We start from the raw sequence: 13,373 nt of genomic DNA on the forward strand, positions 1-13,373 counted from the left end.
TAAAATCAGCTGACAGTCCGGGCGAGGAAAACAGTGCTTTTGGATAAGAGACAGTCTGTGCTAATCCAAAAAAGGTTTTTCTCCTCAACCCCTTTTCAATACTGACACCCAATTATTGTGCTCTCTTTTTTAACGCAGGAAAGTCCATCCAAAGGCACAGGAGGTTGTAAATGCATGGAATACATATATTTGTCATGTTTAGGTTCCTGATTGCACTCTAACTAATTCAATATGTGCCCAGTGTGCCTTCCTTGTGTCTGTACATCCTGTTTTTCATCCCCAAGCACATACGAATGCAAGTATTTGAATGTATAATATTTCCCTTTATAAACACAACTCAGCTTTTGCCTTTATTACTGGCTTTATGTACACCCTGACGTCCAGGGTCAGAGTGGCATATATAGGATAGTCTGGCAATGCCAGAAGGAAGTGTCTGAGAGCCCAGTTTGTGGGATACTGTTTTGGCTGCACGTGGGCCTGTGTTATTGTTCTTGTAGTTTCTCTTGCCCTGAAAAACTTGTTTCTTTCCAATTTTAAAACAGCCTTAATTTGCAAATATGGGCCACTGTTTTAGCTCTTTGATTCGCTAATGGGAGCCTCTTGTTATTTTGTGTGTCCAGGCCTATTTTGGGCGCCCGGCCCACCCCTGCTGGGTCCTATCAGAAAAAAATTCGGGAGTTCTACACACCTTACTTAGTTTACTGATCCCTAAAAATGGAAAATGAGGGTATTCAGGAAATATTTATAAACAATTAAATATTAATTGAAACTACTGTGACTGCTTTGCATTTTTACTAATCAGATGTTTGAATTTGAAGTGCCAAATCAGAAAGGTATGTGAGTACGCACAAATGTTGCCATATTACACTGTTTCCTGAACTCATAGATGCTTTTGGGAGTTGGCTTTTTTTTTCTTTTTCTTTGGTCCTTATTTTCACTCTTTATTACCGAGTAGCAGTGCGTGGAGAGAGACACACTGTCACAGATAAACTGGTAGGGGCACTAACCGGTGTATGAGGTATCACCACTCAGTACAGTCTCGATACTCCAAAAGCACCACACTAGGACAACCAGAGGGGTAATTGTTGCTGCAGTCAAATACCCGTCACTGATGTCAATATCGCCTTATTGGGTACACCAAACTGGAAGGTTACCAAGCAGCCTAATCATTGGACCATGGGGAAAAAAAAAAGTTGGCTTTTCTTGTGCATTTCTTTTCAGAAAATAATGTTTTTCACAACTAATTCAGCAAGGAACAGTAAACTTTAATGCACTGATAACAATATAGGTAACATAGCATCACAGTTTCAAAATCTACTGAGATATACTTCGAAATTGCACATCAGTTGTAACAACAGTAGGAAAATATATGAAAAAACAACAATGGGACATGGGAGAGCAAGAGGGTGGTGTATACTGGAGGAAAAATGTCCTTAACTTCACCACAGGTACTATCAAAGAGATCGTAATATTCCGGTATGTACATGATGGGGGCTAAAGAGAACAGGTGCAAAAGCAAAGGCCTTAGTCCATCATTGACTGAAAGAAATATGGGCGTAAATTCTACTTCACATTTAGATTTTTCAGCAAAATTGGAGGATTTTCTGTTCCCTCAAACACTATATGAAGCCCTTAATCAAGTGAAGGACTGGAGAAAATCTGTTTTGAGTGTGGAAGGAAAACAGAAGAACCTTAGATATTAGGGGTATAGTGGATATAGGGTTTCTCGACAAGGAATAATACTTTCAATATGGAGAAAAAAAGAAATAGATAAGAAGGCTTGTTTTTCACAATGTAGAATCATAGTGCAATGCCTACGGTCAGGACACCATTCAGAGTGCTACAGGCCTAGCAGTGGTTACCGGGTCCAACCGTGGGGGTTGAGATCCTTTACTCCTGATGTCCCAGGCCCAACCTACTATGGATCCTGATCAACTGGGCCAAGTACCGCTTCAGCATTTGATTCACAGTGGTAGCGTGGGGCGAGCAGTCCAAGGTTTCTTGGGGGAGGTAGACACAGGGAGGTCAACACAGGCTCACAACTTGAAATACGCGTAGTGACATCAATAAAAGATTGGTAATTTAAATACTAACTTTTGAGTTAAAAGAAATGTTAGAAATGGGGTTTCTGTTTGGCTAGGAGATGCACCTAAGCCAGGCAGAACGCAGAACTCTAGTCAGGGTAATGGAGTTACACACCCAAGATAACCCCTGCTCACCCCCTTGGTAGGTTGGCAGAGCAGTCAGGCTTATCCCAGAGGCAATGTGTAAAACGTTTGCACAACACACACCAGTGACACAATAAATACACCACAAAAGAGACTCCACGCAATAGTATATAAAAATATCTCATATATTGTATATAAAACATGGACCCAACATGATATAAACCATAAGTCACTGTGCCTACTAGGCAAATGTCATAACATCACAGATAGTTAACATAGTAAAAACTTATATTTTGCACACTTCATACAAACATCATCACTGTGCACACAAGGTGAATCCTGAAATAATGCTTGTTATCCTGACAATGCAAGGAATAAAACGGCATACCTCATAAGAAACATCAGGGCATGTGGTGCAGATCAGATTGGTTATAACAAGGGAACATGTGAATCAGTAATACTCTGCATACCTGACAGTGACAACATCAGAAACAATCTGCATCACTACATTAGGGCATGAAATGCAGCAGCACCACCCATGGGTGAAAACCAATGAATCAGCACATGTGTGCAAGAATGTAGATTATGTTTGGCCATGACACAGGAATCACCATATGTCACCAGAAACCCATTATCCACCGTAAGCCCATCAGCAACAAGCCACAGGAACCCCTGAGCTCCTCTTATATGTAATGCGGTATCTAAGCACAGGACTATGAGGCACCTTTCCTCCTATTACAGTTAGTATGGTAATTACTGTGCTCCAGTCGGGGGCCTCAGTTGGAGACTCACCCATCATGTGCCAACAGGGAACAGGCAAGTGTGAGCGTCCCTGGTATGGCTCAACAAAGGGGGGGAGGCGCACACGCAGTCGAATCAGCGGGAACACCATATGGGATCCCCTAATTCAAAATGCTCTATTGCAGCTGCTGCAAATGTGAGGTGCAGCTGCTTCCACGGTGCAGTTCAGCCACTTTCACAATCCCGTGATGCACAGATCCTTGAGAGGTTGCTCCCTCATGCCTCCCCGGGTCAGAGGGTCACACTGAGGGTGGAGTAACCCATGGAAGGAAATCACCGGTCCTGAGGCACCCCCCAGCCTTCCTCCAGGTGGTGCACAGCTCGCTACACACAATGTCCCCAGGGGAGCAGCACAAAAGCACTCAGGCAACATCCTGGGCTGACGAAGGAGTGCAGTGCGAGCAACCCGCACTCAAGTAGACCACGAAGGGCTCCGATGCACTCGGGATAACACAATGGTTGGCAACCAGGAAAGAAAATGAACCGCTCCCCACGCACTAGTTCAAAGTACTCCTACTTGGAAGAGGAAGGTATTTCCACTGGCCGCACTCTTCGAGCAAATGGGGGGAAACACTCTAAACGCTTGTTCCACCAGTGAAGTGCTCACCTCGCTGATTCAGGTGTAGCCAAACACATGCACTGGTCCTCAATCAAAGGCAGCTCTGTCCTTTAATCTGGTAGAGATCCTTACTGGTGCAGGGAAGGGCCAGCCTACCAATCCCTGGAGAGCACTGAGGGCTAGCGCGGAGGGAACAAGCAGCAGGCCAGCACATCAGGGTCCTTGTAGAGAAACAGACATTCCTTTTTGCAGCCCAGCAAGCCACAAGTCAGCACATCAAACAAGGGAGGCCAATGGTGGTTCCTCTTGGCAGCATAATATTCTTCTGGCAAAGTGCAGTCTGTAGAGCCAGGAGCTTCTGGTTATGATGCAGTGTCTAAAATCATGGGGTCAGTGCCCCTGTACTTATACTCAAAATGTCTTTGATGTAGAGGTAACTTCAAACAAACTTTAGAAGTGGACAACACCTCCAATCAATGCTAGCCCTGGCTCTAGACACACTGTAGAAGGATGGAGATAGCACTGTGAGAGGACAGGCAGAGCCATATTCAAGTGTCAGTGACAACGTCTCCCACCACTCTAGCTCCAGAAGACCCATCAGGACACGCAGGGCACACCTCAGCTCCTTTTGTGTCCATCTAAAGTGAATTCATAAACAGGCCCCTGTCAGTCTAAACCAGACATTGATTGGAGTCAGGCTGCAATGTACAAAGAGTCACAAGCACACAGAAATGGCCACTTAAAAGTGGCATTTCTAAAACAGAAATGAAAAATCCACCTTCGCCAATAAGCAGGATTTAATATCACTATTCCAAGCATACCAAAAATGGCAACACTACTCCCTCCAAATCAGACATTACCACTGAATACCTTTCTACCTTTCAGGGAATTCCCAATGCAAACCTATGGGAGGAGCAGGCCTTGCAGCAGTAAGAAACCAAATAGGCTGTTTGTCACTACCAGGAAATGGCACAGAGCAAAGACACATTACCTACCTTTTACCTACACAGCAAACGGCCCATAGGGCTACGTGGGGCATATCTTAGGGGTGACCTATATTTGTGATAGGGGAGTTCAAGGATTGGCAAATAACTTTAAATGCCATGTCACTGTGGCAGTAAACTGCACACGCAGGTTCAGCAATGGCAGAGGCCAGAGGTTTGAAAGGCTACTTCTGTGGGTTGTGCAAGCAGTGCTGCAGGCCCACTACTAGCATTTAAATTATAGGCCCAGGATATATGGGATACCACTGTAAAAGGGAGTTACAGGTAAATTAAATATGCCAAACAGGTGTAGACCAATCATACCAAATTTACAGCAGAGAGCACATGCACTTCAGCACTGATCAGCGGTGGTAAATTGCCCAGATTCAAAAACAGGTCAGAAACAATACAGGAAGAAGGCAAAAAGTTTGGGGCTACCCCTGCAAAAAGGCTGAGGTTCAACAAGAAGTGCAAAGAAACAGGCTTTTTGCTGGTTCCCCCCACACTTTTTTTTCTCCAATGCTAATGGTTTTGACTTTGAAAGAGCACTGAAGCCTGCTAACCAGTCCACAGTGTCATTGCTCTCTCCCTAAAATATGACACATGTGAATTGGTAATCCCAATTGGCAAGGACTTTAAACCCCCTATAATTCCCTGGTAAGTTGTACCAGTGGTACCCAGGGCATGGGAGTTAAAGGGGTCACCTGGGCCTGGAGCACTGATTGTGCTATTCTGTGTGACCCAAGTAAAGAGATGACAGCACGCCTGCCATTGCAGACTGCAGGAAAAGTGGAAACTGCGTAAACTCAACTTTGCCCTCACAATGAGTGGTAAGGTCAAATCATTATTTTTAGTATATGCCAGGGTGCATTATAATAAAGATGTGGACATATAAGTGCAAATGTATATGTCCCTATAGTAGTCTCCTTCCATTAGGGGCTATGGTTAGCGGTTGGGGGGCCATAAGATAATATAGGCTTGCCATCCGATCATCCCATTGTTGCCAGCTCCATTACGATCCCACTGAAAAGTGTCACGTTTGATATCAAACATCGTGTCTCATCAAACTAGAATCTTTCCCAAAGTCTGGTCTGATGTGACATGCACCGAGGGGGCTACCTCAGAGGTTGCCCACCTGTTTGCCACAGTCTTTCCTGTGCCCTGGCTGACAGCCTGTAGCTTCTGCCACCAATACAGGACTCTGACCCCCAGCCAGGAAGTGTGAACACTTCCAGGAGTCAGAAACAAAGGCCTGCCTAGGCGGGAGGTGTCACCTCCTTACCTGACAGGATGGCTAGTGAAGTGGCACATCAGACAGTGAGATTCAAAGCTCCCACAACCTCTGATATGCAACCAGGCTTTCTCCCAGATGAGGGAAAACCCCAACCCACTTCCCCAGGCACATTTTCAACCCAGGCAGGCAGAAATATTAGATAGGCAGGTGGCATACACCCCTAGAAGGTTAGCCACACCCCTAGGATGGGTGACCTTGTCTACAAAGCAAAGAAGGGTTCTGCCATTTATAAAAGTAGAAGAATATAGGCTTCTGGGTAGAAAAGGTGCCGCACTTGTCCTGAAGTGATCACCTTAGGAGTGGATTGCAGCCCATTGGATTTTAGCACTCACATCAATAACAGCCCTAGATATAGGATTTAAAGAACTCCCCTGACACCAGAACCTCAGACGTGATAGACTTGCAACCAAGGACAAAGAAGAGACCCAAGTCTGCAACTTCAGGGCCTGCACAAAACAAAGGTGTGATAAACTGCAGCTGAAGCAACCAACCTGCAACTGCATGACTGTGACTCATCCCGGACCAGAGACTGGTTACAGAGGAAAGAGAAACCCCTCTGCAAGCCAAAGGCAACTACAGAACTCCCTTGGACTAGAGGCACCAGTCCCCTTCAGCCCTCAAGAGAACCAAAAGGATCACTGGCTATCAGGCCTGCCGAGGGATCACCCAAAAGTAAATGGTCCAGTGCATTGTGGGGAATGTAGTCCTGTCCTCCAGCAAATTTCAGGTGGCTACTGTTTTACCCTGGACTCCAAGACATCGAAATACCCAAGTGCTGAGTTTGTTGTAACCAAGGCTTGCTGGTGGCTTGTCAGGCTACAACTACCTTCATTCAACACTGTACCTCGGGGGAATCCCAAAGCATCTTCAACCCGATGCCCGAGTGGCACCGTTGTTGAGATTTTGCACTCTTTTGCTCACCCGCACTGTCCAAGCAGCATAATAGTACTCAAGGCTCCCATGTGAAGCACCAGGGATAGCTAGGACAACTTTGCACGCGGGCTCTACGAGCCAGGTAAAATTCAACTAACTATTGGACCCTGTCCTGGCACCCACATCACCTTACTACCCAGTGGTTTCCACTGGACTCAGCCTGCAAGCGACTAAGTGTCACTAGTGTAATTTCCAGTTGACCGCAACATTATCATTTTACAAGAGATAAATGCACTGATTTATTTTTCCTTTAAAAATCCATAACTCCAATATTACACATCTGAATATCTTTTTTCTGGTGTCTAAAATTATATAAAAATCAGCTGTATTTTCATAAATTGGTGACAGATTTATTTACTCTTCGTCAAAGTTGGTACTCTGAAATGCTTAACACATGTTCCTCTAATAAAGCCTGACTGCTCTGTGCCACACTACCAAGACTGAGGTAGTGATTTATTAGTGTGAATCCAAAGGACCTTTTTGGGTTAGAGTGAGTTTATTACATGGGGCCTCTTTTGATCTGCCCATGACCTCTGGCCTCGCCTCCAAAAGCGCTTAGAGACCTGCCGGTGATTAGCGCTATACAAAATACAAATACATACGTACATAGTGAAGCCTAACCATCCTCACTACATAATAACCCACTTTCCTACACGAAGAAAATCTATGAGTATAACGTAAAATCCAGCACTCATAAACAATACACACAATCCCTTGAGATCAGGGCTCTAGGGTTTCATAGACAGATTCCTGCGGAGTCCCATTCCTCTCAAGTTAGCAGTAGTGGTTATTTCCCATTTACTATAGGAGATATCCAGGTTAAGTTCCACTAGCAGTCCAAGTCTCAGGAGCCCCACTCCACCTCTGTATTAAAGTCAGATGTGTCCCTGCACCAAAGTGCTATCTGGCAAGCATGTTCCCCCAGGGCAGATTGGACTGAAATCAGTCTTATCCAAACCAGCAGGATTGGAGCAACAGGAGACTCTGAGTGTGCCCCCTCTGTGGGTGCTGGAGCTGCGAGAGCTGTCTCCAGCAAATCTTTCGCACATGGTCCAGGTGGGTTGCATGTTGGTGTTCTCGAGTTCCTCACATGCGGTCCTGCAGCAGCAGTGGCGGGGCCTCATACTTCCTCCAAGCTGGGTTGTTAAGTTGCTTATGCTAATGTGGCATGGCAGCTACCCACTTGCGGTTTCCGGGTGCTTTTAGAAACAGGTAGGGTCTGATGACAATCTCAACCAGGTTGCACTTCTTTCTTTGTCCCGGTGACCCCCACTGGCATTTGGGGTCATTGTCCCTCCACTGCAGAAGGGCTCCGATGTGATCGGTACAGCGGCTCCCTTCATCACAAACTAGCCTGGCATATGAGGGGGTCAGCTTATCACCACACATGGTCTATGGCCCGCTCTGCACTTCTCTTTATGGTGGACTAACCTGGCATACTGGGTCACTGACTTATCACCATACATGGGCAATGGCCCGCTCAGCACAGCAATACACTTCATGGTATCCCCACATGGCATACGGGGTCACCAACTTATCCAGTACATGGGCGATGACAATTCGGTGCAGTAATGATTACCGCTCATGCCACAGTGGCACTCCTCTGGCATACTTTTCCTGCACTCTAGGAACAACCTGATCGGTGCAGCAGCCATCTTCTCACACCTCGCTACTGGAATCTACTTGCCAGGATTCACCTCTGCACCTCGCTCCCTTCAATGCTCCACTCTAGGTTTTCCCACCAGGTCCTGTTGGATCTCAAACCTCCCTCGCTACCTTGCCACTACTTGTCCACCCCCGAGGCTCTCCAAAACTCGCCCGCTTGCACATGGTTTGGGTCATGTTGTGCAGGAGTTGCGCTACCTCTCCGGTCCCCAAGCGTAGGTCTCTTAGACAAGTCTGTAAATAACACTAGTAGAGACCATGGCTTTTTGATTAACGCAAGATCCCTAATTAAGAATAATGTTTCCTTTAAGGACTTCGTTTTGGACAGTAGACCCTCTTGGGTCTTCATTACCAAAACATGGGCTAAGGAATCTTCTGGGCCGGACCTGGTAGAGGCAGTGCCTTAGTTAGACAGGATAGAGTGGGACGTATAGGTGGAGGGTTAGCTATTTTGTATAGAGATTCCCACTCGTGTCGCATCACCCCTCTATCAGCCCCCCATGAAGTCATTCAGGCCCTACATTTTTCTATTAATGCATCTTATGCCGTCCCATTTATGGGCATTCTTATATATAGACCTCCTGGGCCTAGAGCAGAATTCTGTCAGCATTTGCTTAGTTTTTTAGAACCCTACTTTGGCTGTGAGTATGTCACAGTCTTGGGAGATATGAATTTCCATTTAGATAACTTAGAGGTAAACGAAACCCTTTCTCTCCTTGAGACCCTATCGGCCTGCGGCCTGCAGCAATTAGTTAAAGGTGCTACTCACCAGGCGGGCCATACGCTAGATGGGGTCTTCTCGAATGATAGGCGCCTGACTACTGATGCCCCTATCCCGCTCACCTGGTCAGATCACTTTGCAGTTCCGTTGAAACTGGACACCACTCTTATTAATAGTATTCCGCATGGCCCTAGTAAAATGGAACTCAGGCGAAATTTGAGGAGGATAACCAATGAGTTATTAGCTCCCCTAATTCCCACCAGGGCGATTTCTATGGATGAGGAAGTTTTATCAGCGGTTCAGAAGTTTAAAAACGCCACCTCTGCTGCCATGGATGAGCTAGCACCTGTCTCCCTACGCTACACAGCCAGAAAAAGGCCGTCGGCTTCCTGGTACTCGGAGTCGTTAAGACTATTAAGACAAGGCTGCAGAAAGCAGGAACGACTCTGGAGGACTAGTTGGGACACACGGGATAGGGAAACCCTTAAAGCTCTTTTGACGGAATATAGGGCTGAGGGTATAAGAGCTAAGCAGGAATACTTCTCGAATCTCACTATCTCTCTTACCTCGCCGAAAGAGCTATTTAACATCATGGATTCATTGACCACCTTGAAGATCCCTGACCCCGTTACTTGCACGCAACAGCTGTGTGACAATATCGCCCAATATTTCCATGTCAAAATTGCTGATATTGTTTCGGCCCTAGAGTTACAAAGGGCCTCAACATCTGCTTCCACCTCTCAGGTCCCTCCCCTCCCAGTGTTTGTTAGATCTCCCAATCTGATCCTTCTGTCTAGCTTTCCTCCTATTTCCCTGCAGGAACTGGATGTCCTCCTGGCTAAGACCTGGTCGGGTTCACCCCTTGATCCCTGCCCTCTCAATCTCCTTAAGCAATGTAAGGATATTCTTCTGCCTCCTTTACTCCAGATCATGAACCGGGCTATGAGGGATGGCATTTTTCCTTCTCAATGGAAGAAAGCCGTTGTGAAACCCCTTTTGAAAAAGCCTACCTTGGACCCGGAAGTGCTTAAAAACGTTGCCCCATTTCGTTGCTTCCAGCCCCAGCAAAGATGCTGGAAATCCAGCTTAACCAGCATCTTTCATCCTTTCTGGAAACCTCTGGTCTCTCGGATCACTCGCAGCATGGATTTCGAAAGGGTCATAGCACGGAATCAGCCCTGACTGTGGTGCTCGATAACATCCGCACCACAGTCGATAAGGGCGTGAGTACCCTGCTGATCCTGCTCGATCTCACAGCTGCGTTTGATACCCTGTCTCCCCTCATCTTAACATCCCAACTGAGGGAGATAGGGGTGGAGGGGCCTGCTTTAAGATTGTTGGCCTCCTTCTTGGACCAGAGGGAACAGAGAGTAAAGCTGGGGGAGTTCCTATCTCCATCCCTGCCGGTGAAGTGTGGGGTCCCTCAGGGGTCGGCGTTAAGCCCGACCCTGTTTAACATCTATGTGACCCCCCTGGCCAGGCTCATTAGATCTTTTGGGATGGAGGTAGTTTCCTACGCCGATGACACTCAGATCCTGCTCTCTCTCGGCCAGCCTGTCAGCTCTTCTGCCCTCCAAATTTAGACACTGTATGGAGGCAGTCGCGCAATGGATGATTGAAAATTCATTGAGGCTAAATGGCGAAAAGACGGAGATCCTTGTGTTCGGCGAAAAGGAAGACATCTGGTCGCCGGAATGGTGGCCCGCATCCCTGGGGACTTGTCCGGTTCCAACCCTTGTAGCACGAATCCTGGGGGTCATGATCGATCCAGCCCTTGACATGGGTCATCAAGTCAATAGGACCATCTCCACTTGTTGGGGCATCATTAAGATCTTGCGTAAAATTAAGCACTATCTGTCCGTTCAAGCCAGGCAACGAACTGTTGTAGCACTGATAGCCTCTCGGCTTGATTATTGCAATGCCCTATATGCTGGAGTTAACAAATGCTTGTTGCAAAGACTTCAAACCGTGCAAAACGCCGCAGCGAAGTTTGTACTTGACCTACCCAGTAGGTCTTCAGCAACTCTCGCCAGAAAATCCCTGCACTGGCTTCCTATTGATTCCAGGATTTCCTTTAAAGTCCTTTATTTGGTTTATGGAGCCTTGAATAGAAAAGAGACTGGAGGATTAAAAGATCTCCTGATTCCCTATGTCCCCTCTAGAAATCTTTGCTCGTCAAAGAAGCTTTTCTTATCAGTCCCTCGAGTTCGAAGAGCTAAGTGGGGAGGTAGAGCCTTTTCCAGCCTTGCTCCTAGATGGTGGAATATGGTTCCCCAAGAAATTAGGACTCTGCCCTCAATACAAACTTTCAGAAAGGCCCTGAAGACATGGCTCTTTGTCAAAGCTTACCCCTAGTTTTTTGGTTTTGATGATTCTTTTTGTAGGCGCCTTGACGCCTTCGGGCAAAGTATGCGCGTTATAAGTTTTATTTCATTCATTCATTCATTCATTCCTCACAGGGCACATTGTTCTTGGAAAGCATACAGCCACTGGTGATTCAGGCTCCAGGGCAGGTGGTCTTATATTCCCTGGGTGATGTTCCCTCACTCAGCTGGAAAATGAGCAGGACTGCTTACAAGCAGAAGTCTTGCATAGCTACTCCTCTTCGCACAACCCAATTGGCTGATTGACAGTTTACAATTTTTGGGGCTTCCCGCTCTATTTCTTATAGTACTTTGCCAGACATCAAATGTGTTTTAGAGTCTGAGTCTTTGAAGTTTATGTTGGGGGTCTACTTCCTCTATTCTCTCATCCTCCTGAAAGCAGTCTGCCACAGCAGGAGCAATTCTAAGTCTGGTAGGCCCAAAACACAGGTCAAGGGAATGACCATAGTTTCATAACTGGATATCAGCCACAGTGATATGTATAGCAAAGGGCTACTCAAGGGCCTTAGCCTTATTCTTTACTTCTTTGTTATTTTTATTACTGAGTTTTATATAGAGAGAACTTGACCCGGTATCGGGTATCAGAGCGCCTTACATAGCACCAGTTGTGTTACATGAGGACACATTCATTTTTGTTAGGCACAGGGAGATAAAGTGATTTGTCCAGAATCACAGGATATTCAGCCCCATTGCCGAGACTCGAACCCTGTTCCCCAGATTCAGGGTCGACCGCGCTAGCCGTTAGGGTAACTCTTTATAATTCTCTCACCAGCCCCATCATCTTCCTCCTGGTATGTAGCAGGCACCTTGGAATCTCTCTCTGAATCAAAGAGCACCCTTTGAAGTGTACTGAAGAGCCTGGTTCCCCCTTCCTTAGGTGTGTCCTACCCAGCTTACATGAAAGCAGCAATATACAAATCTGTGTCTATAACTTACACACATTGCAGACTATTGCATTATCCCTATATTTTACCATTCACAAGCACACACACACCCAGCACACGTAGATCACACATGCACTGTGCACCAAACTAATGTAGGCAAAGGGTGAGTTAAGCACATAGTAGTGGAACTTTAAATGAGTAATCCTGTAAGCCTCACTCCAGTCACACAGTTAACAAGCATTGGGAAAACCAATAGATTTAGCCTCTGCTAAATCTATTGGGTTTGTCAATGTTATTAAGACACGTTACACAGCAGTGCGTTGCTGTGCAGCATGTTAAGAAGTTAGGAAAAAAGCGGCAAAAGCTATTGGCTTCATCAACGCTTTTTTTAATACAAGAGATTTTGCTGGATTTGTGAATGTTTTTTTAGACATATTACACAGCAGCACGAGCTGCTTTGCAGCATTTCTTAAAGTTTAGAAATATGCGCTCTAAGTGTGTATCCAGTGGATGGTGTGACTCATGACACAGGTGAAGTAGGAGGCATTCCAGGTGACGAAGAGTGAGGTTGAAGGGAAGGTAAGGGACTATAGTAATATGCATGTGAGAAGAGAAGGGTGCAGGCTTCAAAGAATGAAAGTTTTCCAGAAATGGAATGGGGCGGCAGAATAAGGGAACAAGAGGGAACTGCAAAAGTAAAGTGGGAAGGAGGAAGTGGGGGTGAGTGATGGGATATATGCACACAAGAGAAAATTGAACAGGGTGAAAGCCATAGTGTAGAGTGAATCTAAGGAGTAATATGAGAACAGGAGGGAGCCAGGGATGGGCATGGAGGCGACAGTGGTGAATGGAACACAGGGATTAAATCGAAGAACAGGAAGGTGGAGGTGCAGTGAGTGAGGGTCGGTCTAACCTTGATACAGGTTGGTGGGAGCACAGGGAGTGTGTTGGTGTGCCTTGTCCCCATGGAGCACTTCCTAC

This window comes from Lissotriton helveticus, chromosome 10 (assembly GCF_964261635.1).
Source record: "Lissotriton helveticus chromosome 10, aLisHel1.1, whole genome shotgun sequence".
NCBI classification, from domain to species: Eukaryota; Metazoa; Chordata; class Amphibia; order Caudata; family Salamandridae; genus Lissotriton; species Lissotriton helveticus.